This window comes from Dendroctonus ponderosae, unplaced genomic scaffold (genome assembly GCF_020466585.1).
Source record: "Dendroctonus ponderosae isolate FM_Combo_2020 unplaced genomic scaffold, Dpon_F_20191213v2 Dpon_F_20191213_1, whole genome shotgun sequence".
Lineage (NCBI taxonomy): Eukaryota > Metazoa > Arthropoda > Insecta > Coleoptera > Curculionidae > Dendroctonus > Dendroctonus ponderosae.
The window spans coordinates 59,144,020-59,151,157 of NW_026017110.1; the positions used below are offsets into that span (position 1 = coordinate 59,144,020).

At 33.6% G+C, this 7,138-nt stretch overlaps 1 protein-coding gene across 2 annotated transcripts in view; it reads left to right on the forward strand.

Annotated features, from left to right (window-relative positions):
• LOC109532934 (insulin-like growth factor-binding protein complex acid labile subunit) overlaps positions 1-7,138 on the forward strand; it is a 48,530-nt gene that overhangs the window by 22,850 nt on the left and 18,542 nt on the right. Inside the window, exon 1 of one of the 2 annotated variants that reach the window (XM_019898081.2) lies at positions 6,593-6,667. The exons of the other annotated variant lie outside the window; for it this stretch is intronic. The gene's annotated coding sequence lies outside the window, so the exon portion shown is untranslated. Of the gene's footprint in view, positions 1-6,592; positions 6,668-7,138 lie in introns of those variants that run through there. 2 annotated transcript variants of the gene reach the window in all.

The following is a 7,138-nucleotide window of genomic DNA, read 5'->3' on the forward strand; positions in this document are numbered from 1 at the left end:
GTTCGGAAATGGCACCTTAAAATTAAATAACTTTGGAGCTTTAAACTGGCTCGTCGTAAATAATGCATTTTTTGCTCTATCTGCAGCTCTAATCAATGTTTTGGGACTTTCAGGTAAATTTGATAAAACCAGTGGCAGATCTATAACACAAAAAGCCAATAATAGTTCTCGTCTTTCATGAATATTAAAATACTTCAGTGAAATTGAAATATTTATGCGACCAATTTGGGTTTCTGGCTTTGAAATTCCATTCGGGGTTGACAAAATAAACATCGGAGTTATTTCTAAAATGTCGAACCAATTATTATTTAATACGGAAATTCAATTTTCCCATGTTTTCAATCAGTATGGAGAGTACTTAATTTTAGTTTATTTATATTCAAAGCTAAAACTCAATTTCCTCGAGTTTACGCAGAAAAAATCTCCATTAGACGATTTATTGCGTGAAATTTGCCATTCGGCACTTCATATTCAGCAGCCATTTACACTTTGTGCTGTTTTTACGATGTGATTATTTAATTCCATACTTCAGTCTTGAGGTAAAAAATTTACAAAAAAATCTGTCTGCGTGAAAATAAAACTGAATTCATTTCACACATTGCATGCGGTGTAACCTACACGTGCCATTCCCACGTGCCATACGAGCACTTACGCTTGGAAAAATTATAAAGGGATATAAAATCGTCAACAACATCACATTAATTTAATGAGATTTAGTTTTTCATCTAAGACAACGTACGTGGTTTGGATTATCTTGAAGTTTTTAAGATGTTAATCGTATCTGTTTGTCCACAGTTTCAAATAGTTTATACTTTCAATCAGCAATAAATACTTTCCCGCGTGCGATTGGACTGTCATCTCGATAAGAATTGAAAAAAAAATAAGCTGAAACATAGCACAATACAGCGAAATGAATTTTAAATAACTAATGAATCATGCGCCCGTCACACATGCAAAGCAGGCTGTTGCAAACCGAATATAAACGAAAAGCAAATATATCTCTATATTTTTTTACCTTTTGCGCCTTCTCTACATGGGGATAAAAAGATCTGACTTGAATTTTTATCATCTACTAACAGCTCGTTTTACCATATAACAAAAGGAAAATACACGAATCAAATAAAGGCTGATTGAAACTCTTGAATTAACACTTGTTTTAGCAACCTACTGGTTAAGCATCTGCAGAAATTCTATGCAGGGTATTTTTCCTGTTGTATCTTCAAAGTGTTACTTTTTATGTAGTGCGGATTTTTCTTACATGATTTCGTGCTGCTTCCGGAGAATTTGAAGCTTCATTACATGAAGGCGAATTTTCTTAAATGAATCCATTCAAAACGCGAGCTTGTGGCACGAAACCGAATAGAATTTTAAAACTGAAAAATCCTGACGCGTTGCTTTTAGTTTTTATAAGCTTCGTGCTCGCATGCAAGTCGGTGGTCATTTTGTTCTTCTATTCTCTCTGCGAATTTCATTCTGTATCTGTATGTTAAAAGGAAGTATGTTGATTGAAGGTACACGCTTTCATTGTGCAGCCGGAAATTAACAAATTTATTCGGGAGCAGCTGATCTGATCCTAAATACTCTGTTTCAATGCAAATTTAAGCTGTCGAAATTCACAAGTTATCAAGTAGGTAATCACGATAATTAATCTTAATGAATGCCTTTGATCGTGATCAAATCAACAATGATGTGACTAACTCATGGAAGTTCTCGCATTAGATGGAAACTTTGTCTTCAAAGTTGACCAACATTAAAACTGCTGCGACTAGAAATTAAACACTACGTGACTGTACTTGAGAAGGATTTAGTGTGAGGAAAGGCACGATTTAAAAGCATTTAAACTTCGTCAGATTGGCATGGGGGAAATAAGAGTTTACGGGACAAATTCGGAGACAATTTTGTGCTTTGTTGAAGTAGGTCATATTCCCACTATTCACTATTTATGTGCGGAAACCTCATTAAACTAGGTGACGGAATTTTTAGCGGGTTGAAAAGTTGATTAAAATTTAGGCAAAAAACATTGGCCCGGGACTAGTTTCGTTTTAAAAAGTTTCTCATGTTTCGCGCTGGCTAACCAACCGACAGGGTGAACTTAACGAGCTGTGTAAAATCTACAGCAGATTTCTTTCCGGACATTCATTTCATAACAAAAGTCCCTTGTTAGTCACGAGTTAATCTCTTTATATTTTCATTTACGCGGCAACTGCGGTTATGTCACAAATTACGCTTCACCCGCTAATTATGCAGCGAGATTTCCGGTTCCAGGTTAGCGTGGTATTATAACAAAAAGTAAATTAAAAATGGAAATTTATTAATGAAGACACGCATATGATAACACGTTGGATTGTTGCAGAGCTGAGCACGTTTCCAGTTAAATTGGAAAATGTCCCAGTCCATGGACTATATAATATCAAATTTTACTGCACTTTGCGGATATATTAGATTATACAAACCGCTATTGACAGAAATGGTTCCTTAAATACTGAAACTTTCAAGTAGCAATTTACTTCACAAACTTCTCTTTGTCCCACTAAACCGTTTCCATTCCCTTCACGTACTTCCTAATTTACCAACGAGGCGACTGTAATGCCAGAGAATTTTCCCTCCGAAGTTTATACTTATTGTCGAATTTTGACGAAAAACTCGGATATTATTCAAGACAATCATGCAAATCGTGACAACATTTTTTTTGATTGGCGAATTATATTTGCGGGTATGAAATTTGTAGATATTTTCGTTCGCGCTTAGTGGTTTTCTCATTAACACGAGACCGGAAGTGAAAAAACCCAAAGCACGCACATTTGAACATTGCTTCCAACCCTGGGATTTATTCGATTTTTTTTCCTCGTTTCATGGTTAAATAGCGCATGTATTTTAACAGATAACACTATTTCAGTTTTCACTATTTTCCGGGTTATTAGGCTGGCGTCAACAGGAATTTGATCAAAACGTTTCGCTAGCACGCATGGCTAACAGCTTCAGATTATGTCAAAAAATGTCTATCGACGACGATCTGATAATCTGAAAACACCGATTGTTCAAGTGATTGTCGCGTAAGCTTAAACCATTTCATACAATCCATGAAAATTTTAACAAAACTCAGCGTAATCTGCCTCAATAAATCTGATGAATTAAACGGAAAAGGATAATGACGCTTAATTAGCACAAAGCTGATCTGATGATGGCAGTGTACAAATCATCAATTTCTTGTACAAATAAAGGTTTGAATGCAAACTAGGTGTGACCATTGCCAAAAAATGTATTCAACCGGAAAGCGCAAATTGCAAGTATTTTAATCACAACAGTAACCCAGATTACAATGGCATGGAACATAATTACGTTAAGTGAGTAAGTAAATAGGGTTATAAATTACACTACCCTAAAATAGCTTTACGGTCTCCAATGCGATGTAGTGAAGCATAAATCGGAAAGTTTAACTTTAACATCATCACTGTGATATGTGAACGATAAATCTGCAAAACTGCTGGCGGGGGTAATGAGAGACAATTTCACCTGTTATTGAATGTAATAGTTATGGAAATAGCTATTAAATAGGGCTTACGTTGAATAGCCATATAATAATAAGAATATTCCATCCATCACGATTAGCTCAACCACAGCATTATTTATTAAATCGTTTAATTAAATTTCCGTTTATAATTTAATAGAAGATTAACTTTAACAAACAGAAAGAAATACTCGTTTAAACTGTGACCGTGACTACATTGATTAAAAGTGGTTTTTCCTATTGCGGTTTATATCCCGTACGAAATTCAAATGTAATTATTCCTAAATCCATATGACAGCGGAACGCATTTGTTGCATTTGAATTAAAATGTCCGAAATCAACAAAATCAGATGATTAATTTAGTTTATTTAAATATACGTTTTATTTTAAAGCTGCTATTCAAAGTGACGTTAAATTTGCATTGTTGTTCATGTATTTTTGCACCAGAAAAATGTAGGTAAATCAATCATGCATCACAAAAACAATTACTGCTTTGTTAGGAAAATCATTTTGTAAGCCGGAGTTTTTAAAATTTAATCCGATTTAAACTTTCCTTCCAAATAAAAAGAATCTTATTTTACTATATTAATTTTAAAACAATCTAAGTATCCTCATAATTGTTATTTTAATTTGCAGTGAATGGGTTCAACTGGAAATTTTCAAACGAATATTTAAATATTTACATTTTTCAATTCCCATATACTTCATAACTCCATGTTCACTTAAATAAATTGTTCCAACGTATTTAATTTCGAGTAAAACTTAAATCGATGCTCGGTTGCGAACAGCAAGAATATTAATTGATCTTGGAGAATGTTTCTCTTTAGAAGAAGCAGAATTTCCTCCTATCCGTACTGAATTCTAGTTTCCTATTTACTTTTCCCATCAAAAAGTTAGTCTAAATTCATAAAATTCTACAGCTCGAAAAGTAATACTCGGTAGTTAAAAACGCGCGGCTTCCTTTTTTTGTCTTAAGAAGTGTTCGCTAATTTGAGCTAACTTTGTTTAAACTTTCCAGTAATCTAACGCAAATACCATTTATTTTTTGTCGCTAATTTTACTTAAAGATAACGAATTTTCCTTCTAATTAAAACTTGCTGCAATTTGCACTGTGAAAAAAATTCAGCGAGTTTGTTTCAGCAATTCAATCTTAATTTTGTTCATGGTGTTCTCTTGTAATTGCATTCTTAAAATGGATAGTAATGAATGTTAAGCGTTATTTGACTAAAGGCTAATTTGTGTTTGAAATAAAGACAAACCAGGCAGAGTAATAAACGCTATTTGTACAGCTTCATCATGACAAAAGCATTTCAGCTTAATTATGCCAGACTGATGTAAATTTCCAAATTATATACGATTTAGTTCGTTACAAGTAAACTGCCATGTTTACTACTTTCCGAGTGTTCTAAAGCGGCGTTTCCATTTTAGACCATATAATTTTTTTCGCTAGTGTTTTATTTCATTTTTATTTTATCGTTTTGGTTTGAGTTTTATTGCTTTCTCAATCCAGCCTGTTACCGATTACTTACGCCAAAAATACAGTGTTTTATACAATATCCTTGAAAATATATTTTATTCAGTATTTTATATACGCAAAAAACTTTAATGAAATGATCCTTGACACACAAAAAGGCAATTTCCCCATTAAAAGTACGATCAAAAATGTTTCCGAAGCGGTTGAGGAAAGCACCTAATTAACCTGTCAAACGAGATATTAACAATACACTTTTACAAGAGATAATTAATGAGTTTTCAAAAAGCTTTATTTAAGGTCGATTCTGCAAAATTGCCTTTCATAGGCGCAAAAACCTGAAAACTAATGACGCATTTTCTTATTATGATGGTTCATCAATAACCGGAGGTCGTCAATTTATAATAAATAGGAAATTTGGGGATTGTGTAGATGATCCGCTATTATGTACCTGTCTGGAACGTCTCAACCGATACCTACATCATCAGGATATGGCACGGAAATAATAATAAGTGCGAAAAAAACGAAGTCATTTATGTTAATGGTTATATTGTGAAAAATAATAAAGGATCACAAACTGCATTTTTTATATGTGAACTGAGAATCCTTGTCTAAATGTAGCAAAATCTGAACATTTAATAGTAATCTCAGGATGTGCAGCTGGATCCAAAGCACTTGGCCTGATATTTTAATTTAATTACACACTTCAAGGTGCGAAAAAGCCCTTCATTACTTTATAGAAAGCTCAAAGGCTTCGGTTGCGGCGATTAATCACATTCGATGATTCATGTCATCTATACTATTCGAACTAGAGCAAATTAAAGGTAAATCCCTGAAAGTGCTGATTGACAAATGTATAAAGTCGCAAATTAATTTAGATGAAAATAAAAATTTGCTTTACTTGTGGATGACTAGATTCACTCCACCGTTCTGGGCACATTTGCAAACCTGGTTTTTGCAAACACATGAACCTCCAGGGAATATTTTGTATACATAAACAAAGCACACATGATGAACATGGGGGCATAATTATTGAAATGTCGATTTATCAACAGCACTGCATTATTATTCATCGGTGCCAGTACATGTGGGCCTGTTCTCATGGATCTGATGAGATTCTGGCTCTTACACGTCAAGGTAAAACCTGTCAGGCTTTAAGGATCATTTTTATTCACAATATGAATCATGAATCAGCATTGTTTAATATACATTTTGGGTGCACAAGCCAACCTTTTTATCCTTGAATTTTCTGGCTAATTTATTTTGCACAAAACCACAAAATTATTCTGGATATAAAGCCAAGTCGATAAAGCTGATGTCTACTTGACATTATTGGTAAAAATTCAAAATTATATTGCATAATTTTTATCTGGATGCTGTCGGTCATTGAGATATTTTCCACATTTCGACAGAACAAAGTTCTGCAGTTAACCTAAATATGAATAAATGTGAATAAAACTTCGGAGTATCTTAAATGAAAACCATAAAAGTACATTAAAGTATTACAGCCGGATGAAATCCGTGATAAAACTGAGACCATAATTGAAGTCTTTCACTTCCAAAGTGAAATTCTATTACGAAATATTTAGCATTCTACGGTTTGATTTTTGTTACAGGTAAAAGCACTGCAATGTGATTGAGGGAAAATGATCCAGTTTCAGTGAATAAATCAACTGAGAGAAGGAAAGGTAAACACATATCAACTTTTGAATTCAAAATTTACATATTTTCCGATCATATCCTCTAAATTACGCCACTGGTAGAACCCTCCATGATTTATAGAGATCCTTTAAAAACAATAGACCGGAGCTTAAGCCGAATCGTATATTTGGTTTTCTGTTCGGGAAAAAAGATATTTTATTATTACGCCCCATGGACCTTCAGTTATCCCTGTATTGATTGCTTTAAGTATACAGTTCTCTGTTTAAAAGATGTTTCTTCACGAGTTGAATTTAAATTAATTTGACAATAAAAGTCAAGCGTCACTTGATTTGCCTGTACTTAAAGATTCCGGATAGTAACCGATGGGCAGGAAAAACTGAAACCTAATGGCAAGAGTTCAAGCCAAATAAATATTTTATTAATTTCCTGGTCTATCTAGTTTTTGGAACAACATTGGGGTTTTTGCAGTTTTACACCATTTTTATTTTAACAATTCC